This window comes from Hemitrygon akajei, chromosome 14 (assembly GCF_048418815.1).
Source record: "Hemitrygon akajei chromosome 14, sHemAka1.3, whole genome shotgun sequence".
NCBI lineage: Eukaryota > Metazoa > Chordata > Chondrichthyes > Myliobatiformes > Dasyatidae > Hemitrygon > Hemitrygon akajei.
In genome coordinates, this window is record NC_133137.1 from 70,139,334 (window position 1) to 70,152,575 (window position 13,242).

Consider the following 13,242-nt stretch of genomic DNA (forward strand, 5'->3'; position numbering starts at 1 on the left):
TTATTTTACGAGGTTGAGTTGCAAGCTCAACGCTCAACCCGGGAAGGATAGAAAGCGTACTCGGGAATGGCCCGACTGGATTTGAACCCGGGAACCTCCGTTCTGGAGCCCAGCGCTGATGTCACTGTGCCACCAGCCGAGCTACCTGGTTGCAACATCAGGCACTTTTCCAGGAAGTAACTCTTCTGACATAGAGTTCAAGGGTACCAAACAACACAGTCACACTGACGGCTTGTCACGTCTTCTGCTGTTGACAACTGAAGAAGAAAAGTTTTCATTCTTTTACCCAGCAGAGATATTTCACACAGCAATGGTGGATCAGCTGCTGGTAACACATTTGGAAATACAAAAAGAAACAAGGAATGACCCGACATTGTCAAAAGTCTACGACATCACAAGCAAGGATGGCCAGCTCATGGTAATCATACATTTCCAGAGTTCTCAGTAAGATGAGACCAACTGTTGGTATATCAAAGAATGCTGATGTGTGGATCTCATGTTGTGGTTCCCTCTAAACTGTGCACCAGACTGTTAGAGAATCTGCATGAAGGACAACTGAATACAGTCAAGCTGAAGAGTCTCGCCTAGAACCATGTGTGGTGGCTGGGAATAGATAGAAAGATTGGAGACTTGACCAAAAGCTGTTCAGGATACCAAAATAATTTGAAATGAATCCCCAGAGACACCGTTACACCCATGTGAATGGCGGTCTTCACTATGGCAAAGAGTACGTGTTGACTTTGCTGACCATTCATGGACTCCATGTTCCTGGTTGCTCTGGATGCTCATTTGAAAAGTCCTGAGGTCATACCAATGAAGCATGATCCTGCTCTGAGGACTATTTTCTCCAGAAATAGCTTAAAAGAACAAATTGTGAGTGTCAGTGGACCACAATACATGACAGAAGAGTTCAGACTATTCATGAAGAAAAACAGCATTGAACATTTGAAGTCAGTTCCTTACCACTCAGCAATGAATGGGTTAGATGAGAGGTTTATCCAAACCTTCAAGAAGTCCATTAAAGCTATGGACAAAGAGCACAGGTAGACAACTTCATTTTTGTGAGTCAGAACTCTGTTCATGTGATGACAAATCGAACATCTGCAATGCTGTTCATGGGCAGTAATCAGAGATCTTGCATAGACCTCCTGAAACCAGACCTACGGAGGGAAGTGCAGAATAAATAGCTCAGCCAGTTGCCAAGTAAAGCAGCAAGGAGCTTTGAGATTGGACAGGAAGTCTTAGTGTGGGATTACTGAGATGACAAGTGGACACCTAGTAGGATAGCTACAAGAACTGGACCACTATGTACACAGTGGATGTTGGAGATCAGACATGGAGACATCATGTGGACCAGATATTGGATGCTCAACCGAAGAACACACCTGAGCTGACCACATCCAACAAGATGGACAGGTTACATCCACTGGACTTACCTCTCAGTGATGATTATGTCACGTTGTAGCAGCAATGTGACACCTGCAACAGAGAAACTTGTCTTTGACAAAACACCGGCCAAACCTGATGCTGCTTCACAGGTCCAAAGGCACTATCCTGAAAGGAAAAGAGTGCTACCCAAAAGACTGAATCTTTAGTATAGTGAAGTTAGTTATTGTGAAAGCATGTTTATTTGAATATGGTCTGTGGAAGGGAAACTGAATGCTTTATGTTATATATACAGTTTTATGTTACATTAATCTAAAGGAGGAGGAAGAATAATGTATGGATCTATTTCTTTCAGTGCAATGACTCCCCTTAGCACTAATTATTGACTAATATCTTACCCATGTGCATTGATTGTGTAGCTCTCTCTGCAAAGTGAATACACGTTAACTACTACTCCAATTGTGGGCCTTTATTTATTTGATATGCAGTTGTACAGACACAACAACGTACATAAGCATATAATGTATATACAAACGAGACCACATTTCTCTAAATCAGGGTCTAAAGCACAGTAGTACACACAGCACATGATAACTCATGAAGGTAAAGATAAAATCTACAGATGATTCATGCATAAATAACAAACTAAAGTGCATAAATTAAATATTGTCAGGTACGGAACAGATTATCCAGTGACACTTTGAATGCGACACAGCCGGGGAGTTCAGAAGCCGAATGGCCTGAGGGAAGAAACTGTTTCCTATCCTGACCGTTCTTGTCTTTATGCATTGGAGTCTCCTGCCTGATGAGAGAAAGTCAAAGAAGATGCTGGATGGGTGGGTGGGATCCTCAATAATAGCGAGGGCCCTGCATGCACAGTGCTGCTGATAAACGGTAGGGAGGCCCCTGTGATCCTCTCAGCTGTTCTCACGGTTCTTTGTAGGGACTTCCTTCCAAAGGGGCATTGACCCCAAGGTGAAATGTTGAACTGTTTAAGCTCAGGAAGTTAACAATAAAAAATAGAAGTGGAATGCAATAAAATAAGTCTATATTTTTATTGTACCTTTCACTTCCTCAGTAACAGCCATTCCATTTTGTAGCTATTTATTAACATTTGATGTATAGTTCGGTAGTCAAGCACTAAGGCCAAAATTGTTCGGTGGATGTCTCACAATACAATACTAGGACGAATGAATGTTTAATACATTTCAGTGATGTGGTTGAAGGCTGAATTTTGTCCAAGATGCTGGGAGAACTCCCTGTTCTTCTTTGAAAGGTGGCATGAATTTTTACATCCAGTTGAATGGCATTTGGACTGCAGTTTATATCGATTCAGCACTCACGTTTTGGAGTCAAGTCTGAAACAACTTCCTGACATCAAGTTACCACTGAGGAAGCCTGAAGGAAAATCAAACAAAACTTTATGCAAAATAATAACTGGGGCGTCCTTCCACCAAAGTCCCCCCCCCCACCGATCCACCTGCACGTAAGCCTTGAATGCATGGGCAGTAGTGTAGCTTTCTACTCTTAGAAACCCCAGCACTGGGATACTTGTGTGGCACTGGTGAACTTTTCATGCATTCTTCTAGACTGCCAGCAATGTTTACAGATTTCTCGGGAGTGTGGGGTTAGTGCATCACGTTACACTGTCAGCAATCAGTGATCGTGGTTCAATTCCCGCCACTGCCTGTCATTTATGTTCTCCCTATGAGAGCATGGGGTTCCTCCAGGTGCTCCGCTTCCCTCTCATATTCCAAAGATATAACTGTTCATGTCTGTGAGTTGTGGGCATGCTTTGTTGGTGCCCGAAATATGGCAACACCTGTGGGATGCCTCCAGCACAATCCTTGGACTAACTTGGCCGTTGTCAGAAATTACACCTTTCACTGTATGTTTTGATGTACATGTGCTAAATAAAGCTAAATTTTAAAGGTTAGATAAAGCTAATTTTAAATACAGTACATCCTGTGTGTCTGTATAGGTTAACCTGGTCCAAGTACAGCAGACTATTGAAATGAAGGGGGAAAAATTAACTCAAGATATTATTAAACTAAGATTGTTTAAAATATTTAATTGTTTTTATACATTTGTGCAAATGGGTGTGTATGTGCTCATCATTGTGTGGAGGAAGTAGTTTATAGGTTTTTTACTTTAAAACAAAGTTCAAAGTAAGATTTATTATCAGAGTACATACATGTCACCACATACAACCCAGAGATTCTTTTTCTGCAGGCATACTTAGCAAATCTATAAAACAGTAACTGTAAATTGTAATCATTAGGAACTACTGACTGTATGCAAACTGTGCAAATGCAGATATAAATAAAAAGCAATAAATAACGAGCATGAAATAACAATATAACAGAGTCCTTGAATGAGTGTTGCAATCCCCTTTTGTTCAAGGAGGCTGATGGTTGAGGGGTAGTAACTGTTCTTGAACCTGGAGGTGTGAGTCCTGAGGCTCCTGTACCTTCTACCTGATGGCAACAGTGAGAAAGGAGCATGGTCTGGGTGGTGAGGATCTCTGATGACGGATGCCGCTTTTCTATGGCAACGTTTCACGTAGATGTGCTCAATGGTTGGAAGCATTTTACCCATGACGTACTGGGCCAAATTCATTATTTTTTGTAGGATTTTCCGCTCAAAGGCATTGGTGTCCCCATACCAGGCTGTAATGCAGCTGGTCAGCACATTTTCCACCACACAAATAGATAATTATTCTTAACTACTAATGAGGCCCAAGTGATTTTGAATGTTGATACATTGTAGTACTGTACATGTGATGCTGGGAGAGAGGCTTTACTGGAAGTTAAAGCCATCCAAGAGAGAGTTCCTTTGCTGTCCAGTGCTGTTGAGGGCTTCACTGATGTGCTGGACCAGATTCTCCCAGCAAAAGGCAGCGCCTCAAACAACAAGAGAAAAAGCAGTATGCTTGATGGTCAAGCAGCTAACTATCTTGGAGCATGGGAGGATCGGCTCTGTCGAAGCCTTGAGGGGAAAATGGCAGTTAAGTGGGCTGAAGAAATAATGGATACACCAAGGAAGAGAAAAAACAATGAAGGAAACATAGTGAGTGAGAACGGACCATGTTGAAATGTAGATCAGGAGTGGTCCTGACAGGGCGGATATGGAAAGAAATTTCCCTTGTGGGTAATCGGGAAATAGGGGTCCCCACTTAAAAATGAAGGTTGCCAATTTAAGACAAAGATGAGGCAAAAATGTTTCCCTCAAAGTCCCTCAAGTCTTTGGAGCTCTTTGCACCCAAGAGCAGTGAAATCATGGTCTTTGAAGTATTGCTGGGCAGAGGTATGTGAAGTTGAAGGAAGAAGGTGGGAAATAAGAAAGGAGATTACAGTCAGAGCAGCCACAACTTTTCAAAGGCAAAGCAGGTTTGACGGGTCAAATGGCCTTCTTCTAATGTGAGCAGTTATGAAAAAGGGAGTCGGAGAAACAGAGCACAATTTGAAGCAGGTACTAACACCGCCAGAGGATCTGCCCCTGAAGCATTTATTTTGTTTACTTACTTAGCGATACAGTGCGGGAGTAGGCCTTACTGCCCTTTCAGTCACACTACCCCGGCAACCCCACAACTCCGATTAACCCTAACCTAATCACAAAACAATTGACAATGACAAATTAACCTACCCAGTACGTCTTGGGACTGTGGGAGGAATCTAGAGCACTCGGGGAACTCCCACACATTCCACCAGGAGGACGTATTGAGACTCAGTGGAATTGAACTCTGAATTCTGGAATGCCCTGTAAAAGCGTCACTCTCACTGCTCCGTTACCATGGTGCACTGTATCCTCTGACACAGCGTCTCCCAGGCAGTGATTATATCACTGTCTACGTTTCTCGTCCAGTAATTCGCAATGGTTTCCTAACTGCAAGAAACAGCGCCCATCTATTTATGGAGCATCCTCCGTAACAGTGTGACATCCCCGAGCACTTTAGAGTACTTTTCAAGCGTTTGCACCATTCTGTGAGCTTCACATGAGCAAGAAAGTCAATGCAATTTGGTATATATAGTATCTCATAATCTATAGTAAGAAACCCAACAGGATCTGGGCATTGGTGTCATGTTGTGGTCTCCATCCAGATCAAAGCCTGAAGGTCAATTGGATGTCCAGATCAAAGCCCAAAGTTCGAAGTACAGATATTATCAAAGCATGGATACATTATACAGCCCTGAGATTCATCTCCTTACAGGCAGCCGCAAAACAAAGAAACCCGAAAGAAACAGCTTGTTTTGCTAACATGAGGAAGTCTGCAGATGCTGAAAATTCAAGCAACACACACAAAATGCTGCAGGCCAGGCAGCATCTTTAGGGAGAAGCACTGTCGACGTCTCGGGCCGAGACCCTTCGTCAGGACTAACAGCTTGCTTTGCTGTTGTCGCTCGGTATGTTCTATTTTGCTGTGTCCTGCCATGCGTCGTGGGCATGTTATGTTGGCGCTGGAATGAGTGGTGACACTCACCCTCAGCCCCAGCTCACCCTCGGGTCCTTTGGTTGTTAAGGCTTGTATGTATTGATGTGCGTGTGAGAAATAGATCTGAATATGAAATCTGGAGTCTGCACCGACAGGAATGTGATTGGCTACTTTAATTTTGGATGATGGACTGTATGAGATGTAAGGAGAGCTGTGACGTGAGAAGGAGGATTAATTAGATCATTGAGGAATAGCAATAAAAGGCAGCCCTTTCCTCGCAAGAGGGTGAGGGCATGCAGGCTACACATTGTGTTAGCATCTGCTTTATCTGGATCTGTGCCACCTTATGCTGCAACGCAGACAGAAGTGAATTACTGATACACTTCACGGTTGAATAGCTGACTGTGTGTGCAACAATGCTGAAGTGTGTGAGGGTGCAAGGGAGACTTTCCTGTTCAAGAAATGGGGAGTGTAGCTGCATCACCACTGACTGTGCAGCACAAATAGGAGAAAGAAGAAAGGGCCGGAAGTCAAGACGACAGTGAATGGAAAGGCAGTGCTCGAGACAACACAACCTGTCAGTGCTCAGAAAGCAGAAATCATATGCAGCTTTAAGAGATGCATGGTATTCAGTGTCTAAAGATGTCATCACTAAGACCTGTCACCAACAGGAATTCTTTCTTCTTTTCATCTCCTGCTAAAAGACCATGAGATATCGGAGCAGAATTAGGCCATTTGGCCCATTGAGTCTGCTCTCCATTTCATCATGGCTGATCCAATTTTCCTCTCAGCCCCAGTCTCCTGCCTTCTCCTCATATCCCTTCTTGCCCTGACCAGTCAAGAATCTATCAACCTCTGCCTTAAATAGACATAAGGACTTGGCCTCCGCAAGAATTCCACAGATTCACCACTCTCTGGCTAAAGAAATTCCTCCTCATCTCAGTTCTAAAAGGACACCCCTCTATTCTGAGGCAGTGTCCCCTGGTCTTAGACTCTCCCACCATAGGAAACATCCTCTCCACATCCACTCTATCACCATTCAATAGGTTTGAATGAGCTCACCCCTCATTCTTCTGGATTCTAGTGAATGCAGGCCCAGCACTAACAGATGCTCTTCATATGACAAGCCATTCAATCCTGGAATAATGATTGTGAACCTCCTTTGAATCCTCCAGAATTTCAGCACATTCTTTCTAAGATAAGGGGCCCAAACCTGTTCTCAATTCTCCAAGTGAGGCCTCACTAGTGCTTTGTACAGTCTCAACATTACACCCTTGCTTTTATATTCTAGTCTTTTTGAAATGAATGCTAACATCGCATTTGCCTTCCTCACCACAGACTCAACCTGCAAATTAACTTTTAGACCATAAGACCATAAGATATAGGAGCAGAAGTAGGCCATTCAGCCCATCGGGTCTGCTCCGTCATTCTATCATGGGCTGATCCACTTCATCCAGTCATCCCCCTCCCCTACCTTCTCCCCATACCCTTTGATGCCCTGGCTAATCAAGGACCTATTTATCTCTACCTTAAATACACCCGATGACTTGTCCTCCACAGCTGCTCGTGGCAACAAAGTCCACAGATTTACTACTCTCTGACTAAAGTAATTTCTCCGCATCTCAGTTCTAAATGGATGTCCTTTGATCCTGAAGTCGTGCCCTCTTGTCCTAGAATCCCCTACCATGGGAAATAACTTTGCCATGTCTAATCTATTAGTCTTTTAACATTTGGAATGTTTCTATGAGATCCCCCCTTATTTTCCTAAACTCCAGGGAATACAGCCCAAGAGCTGCCAGACATTCCTCATTAGGTAACCCTCTCATTTCTGGAATCAGTCTCGTGAATCTTCTCTGAACCCTCTCCAATGTCAGTATATCCTTTCTAAAATAAGGAGACCAAAACTGCACACAATACTTCAAGTGTGGTCTCATGAGTGCCTTATAGAGCCTCAACATCACACCCTATCTTTTATACTCTATACCTCTAGAAATGAATGCCAACATTGCATTTGCCTTTTTCACAACTGACCCAACCTGAAGGTTAACCTTTAGGGTATCTCGCACAAGGACTCCCAAGTCTCTTTGCATCTCTGCATTTTGAATTCTCTCCCCATTTAAATAGTAGTCTGCCCATTTATTTATTCCACTAAATAAATAGTGCATAGTTCCCTGAAGGTGGAGTCTCATGTAGATAGGGTGGTGAAGAAGGCTTTTGGAACGCTGGCCTTTATAAATCAGAGCATTGAGTACAGAAGTTGGGATGTAATGTTAAAATTGTACAAGGCATTGGTAAGGCCAAATTTGGAATATTGTGTACAGTTCTGGTCACCGAATTATAGGAAAGATATCAATAAATTAGAGAGAGTGCAGAGACGATTTACTAGGATGTTACCTGGGTTTCAGCACTTAAGTTACAGAGAAAGGTTGAACAAGTTAGGTCTCTATTCATTGGAGCGTAGAAGGTTGAGGGGGGATTTGATCGAGGTATTTAAAATTTTGAGAGGGATAGATAGAGTTGACGTGAATAGGCTGTTTTCATTGAGAGTAAGGGAGATTCAAACGAGAGGACATGATTTGAGAGTTAGGGGGCAAAAGTTTAAGGGAAACACGAGGGGGTATTTCTTTACTCAGAGAGTGATAGCTGTGTGGAATGAGCTTCCTGTAGAAGTAGTAGAGGCCAGTTCAGTTGTGTCATTTAAGGTAAAATTGGATAGGTATATGGACAGGAAAGGAGTGGAGGGTTATGGGCTGAGTGCGGGTAGGTGGGACTAGGTGAGATTAAGAGTTCGGCACGGACTAGGAGGGCCGGAATGGCCTGTTTCCGTGCTGTGATTGTTATATGGTTATATGGTTAAAGAAAAAGACCATACACTTTCCAACATTGTATTTCATTTACCACTTCTTTGCCCATTCCCCTAAACTATCTAAGCTTCTCTGCAGGCTCTCTGTTTCCTCAACACTACCCACTCCTCCACCTATCTTTGTATCATTGCCAAATTTAGCCACAAATCCCTTAATACTATCGTCCAAATCACTGACATACATTGACATACCTTGCTTGTAACTTCCTCAAAGAATTACAGTAGGTTTGTCAGGCAGGATCTTACTTTCAGGAAACCATGATGACTGTGGCCTATCTTGTCATGTGCCTCCAAGGAACTTTTAGGGAATCCTGCACAAGGACTCCTAAGTCCTTCTGCATCTCAGTTGTTTGTATTTTCTTTCCATTCAGAAAGTAGTCAACCCTTTCATTTCTTCTACCAATGTGCAGCCAAACCCTTCCGGGCACATATTCCATCTGCCATTTCTTTGCCCATTCTTCTAATCTGTCAAAGTCCTTCTATAGCTTCTCTACTTCCTCAAAACTACCTGCCCCTCCAGTTATCTTCATATTGACTGCAAACTTTGCAACAAAGCTATCAGTTCCATCATCCAAATCACTGACATATAACATAAAAAGAATTGATCCAAAACAGCCCCCTGTGGATCACCACTAGTCATCGGCAGCCAGTCAGAAAAAAGCTCCCTTTATTCCTACTCTTTGTCTCTGGCCAATTAGACACTGCTTTATCCATGCTAGATTCTTCCCTGTAGTACCATGGGCTCATAGCTTGATAAGCAGCCTCACGTGTGACATTCTTGTCAAAGGCCTTCTAAATATCTGACACACTCAGTCTGTATTGTGAAAAGCCAATTCAGTGCTGATGAGACTGACCAAACCAGGTCAAAATTCCAAACCGTATTAATGTATCAAAGCAACACACACAAACTGTGAAGGAACCCAACAGCAACACACACAAAATGCTGGAGGAACTCAGCAGGCCAAGCAGCATCTATGGAAGAGTGGCAGGGTTGGTAACAGATTATGTGAAAGAGCAGCTAATCCAGGTTCCTATATTAGCAGGTTGATCCATAATCCATAATCCATCCACAACTACTGCCAACACCTGAGTGATGACCTGGCAATCCCAGTGACCTGTTAGAGGACGGATAACCAGAATAACACATCAACAAAGCCCCAAGTGCAGTATTGTTGGCCTTACTTTCCTTAGAGGAAAGAAGGTAAAAAACTAAAGGTGCAGAGAAGACATTGAGAGGAGGGAATCAGAAGATAAGACAAAAAAAGAATTAGGAACAAAGGTAATCAACAAAGTGCAGAGAACAGAGAAAAAATAATGAGAGAGAGAAATTTCCCCAACATATAATATACAATGTCATAGGTGATCTATTAATCACATTATAAATCCAAATTTCCTGCTTATAATCTGAACTAGAAAAGTTCCAATGTTAAAAATAGAAGTCCAAGGAAAATGAAAGTGAAGTGCTGACCTCCATGGGATCCAGGACACCTTCAAGGAGTGGTGCCTCAGAAAGGCAGTGTTCGTCACCCACCACCTAGGACATGCCCTCGTCTCATTGCTACCATCAGGAAGAAAGTACAGAAGCCTGGAGGCACACATTCAATAATTCAGGAATAGCTTCTTTGCTCTGTTATCCAATGTCTGAATGGACATTGTATCCATGAACACTACCTCACATCTTTTTTATTTCCTATTTGTTTGCACTATTGATTTAACTATTATATATATACTGTAATTCACAGCTTTTCTCTCTCTATTATTATATATAGCAATGTACTGCTGCTGCAAGTTTTCAAATTTCACGACATATGCCAATGATATTAAACCTGATTCTGATTCTGAATAGAGAGAAAGAATGCTACTGTGATGCCCTTCTCTTCCACAGGGACATCACGGATGAAACTAAAGACCTAGACGATACCATGTCAGGGAAAGGAAAGCTACCAAATGGATCTCAACTTTCTTGTTCTCTCTGGAAATGACAACCTGTCCATCAGTGCTCTTGCCTAAGCCAGGCTACCAGGCAGCCCTGACTACTGCTGCTGCTAATGACAAAATGTATAATCCAGGGCTGGACTACCCAGAACCGAGAGTGAAAGGTGAGAGTTGCTAACAATAGATATAGATGAGAATAGTCAATGATTGTGTTATTGGACATAATTCTTGCTCTGTAACACAGAAAGGTAGCTATTCTGCCTGTCAAGTCCATATTGGTTCTATACAAGCACAAACCAGCTGCTCCCTCCTTCACAGCTCTGCAAATTATTTCTGTTCAGAATCTTATCCTTTTTGAATGTTACTGTATTCCTCCCACTACTATCCCTGGTGTTGTGTTTGTTCTTGATAAGAGACAAATTTAGCATGGGTAAAACTAACACATATTTATTTACAGGATGCTCTAGTAATAGCTCCAACTTGACTCCAACACACGCAATCAGTTTCCCAACATCAGTTCTGGTTTCGAGTGAAATGCCTGCATTGCACAATGGAACTGTAGTTCTTTGTTACATACACACGTAATGACACATCTTCCCCCTTTAAAGAAAACAAGCACAATAGTACACCCTCATAAACCGGCAAGAAACAATAATGCTTTCCAACAAAGATATATATATTATCTTCAATTATAATGAGCACATAGAATGCCTTATTCACTCAGTTACTTTCAATCAGCCTCTGAGGTGAATAAACTCTTCTCGGGTTTCCAGCTGGGTACAGATAGCGATTAAACTAATGTTTCAATGACAAATTTGCCATCTTCATCAGGGATCTTCAGCGATGTCAGAATTTGTCATTGAAATATCAGTTATAATCAATATCTGTACCCGGCTAAAAGCCCGAGAAGAGTTTATTTCTCATATAGCCAGGAAAGCACTAGATCTTTTTTCAGTCTCTGAGGTGGTTTGATGATCCTTTTTGATCTGCTATTTGTCTCAACAGATGTATTCCTTTCACTTGCTGTGTTAATATTAATGCCTGAGTACTCTGAACATGTTCATTTCTTTCACATCCCTCTGCCAAGATCCTATCTGTTGTTCTCTGTTCTTGTTCTTACTGTGTGAGCATAATTCGCTCCACATGCCTCATAATGGCATTATGACTACATCCATGTGACCAGTGAGTCTTTGCACAAGTTCCAACTGATTCTGTCTCAATTCACAGAGGTCCCTCTGTTGGCTGCATATCACAAATAGCAACTCCTCCTGTTCATTTGTGCTGAACTGTTGCTGTTGTTCTGACCTTGGGGTCTGTCTGGTGTCTCCATCTTCCTTTATATTTTTCTTCTTCACCTTCGGAGAAGATCATGGAGATGTTTTTGATTTCCAGTCTTTAACTGGAAGTTGATGAGAGACAGACTTTGAGCCGCAGCTACGTGATGTGGAAGCAAGACTGGCAACTTCTTCATCATGATCATTCTGTTCAGCACGGGCATCCTGACTGTCGTGCTGGCGTAGATGGTATGGATATCTGTGGACGGTGGAGTTCTTGTGCTCCTCTTGCATAACCTCCCCGGATCTCTCGTGGATGAGTTTCTCAAATTACATCAGGTAAGCATCCGAGCCCCTCAAAGACATCGGTATGTTCTTCCATGAGTGTTGCATAGTCACCTTTGGTCTGTGAAGCCAATATGAAAACTCTTGCCACAAGGTTGAGCTTTTCACATGCATTCTGACCTAATATTGGCAGTGCTGTCTTATCTACAATCAGTAGCTGTGCCTTTAGGTGTGGTCCCTTTTGTTTGAAGGTTACTGTACAGCCCCTTTTACCAGAACGTTCTCTCCAGTATAGACTATCACATTTAATTTCATTGGGTAAATCTTGCTCTTACCTTTGGGATTCTTGTAATCATCCATAGATAACAAATTCACTTGGTTCCAGCGTCAAGCTTGAATGGAATCACAGTCACTGGAACATCCCATTCTGTTTTACCAGCACCCAGAGTCCATAGAGAATCCACAAAGACTTCCTCAGCAACCAGGTGCACCTTTCTCTTGGTAGCCCCAGATTTGCCGCACTTTGCAGAATGCTTCTTCTTCCCACAACTGTTACAGGACTATCCATAAGCAGAGCATGTCTTTGGGATGTGCCTACCTCCATGTTTGCTGTTTGAGCCTGCCCCTTTGCTATGCTGTTGCTTTGGGAAACACCTTGTGCTCTGCCCCCTCTGTTTTCACAGCATACACTGTTGTTTCTTCCCCGTGCAGCTCCTTAGCTTGTGATTGTGTGGTCTCCGCTGACCCACACATATCCGCAGCCTTCTCTAGCGTCAAAACTTCTTCAAGGAGCTATCTTTCTCTGCGCCCACTATTCGAAGTCCCACAGTCTATTTTGTCTCCAACTAGTGATTCTCTCAAAGCTCCAAACTCACAGCACTTACTCAGTGTGTGAAGCTCAGCTGAGTATTGGTTGAAGCTAACACCTTGTTTCTGGTCACAGGAAAAGAATGTAAATCTTTCAATCATGATGTTTTTATTTGGGGCAAAATAGTCCTCAAATTCTGTCATCAGAGTGTTCAATGTAAAGGCTGTCTCGTCAGTTTGAAAGCTGCTATAGCCGTCCA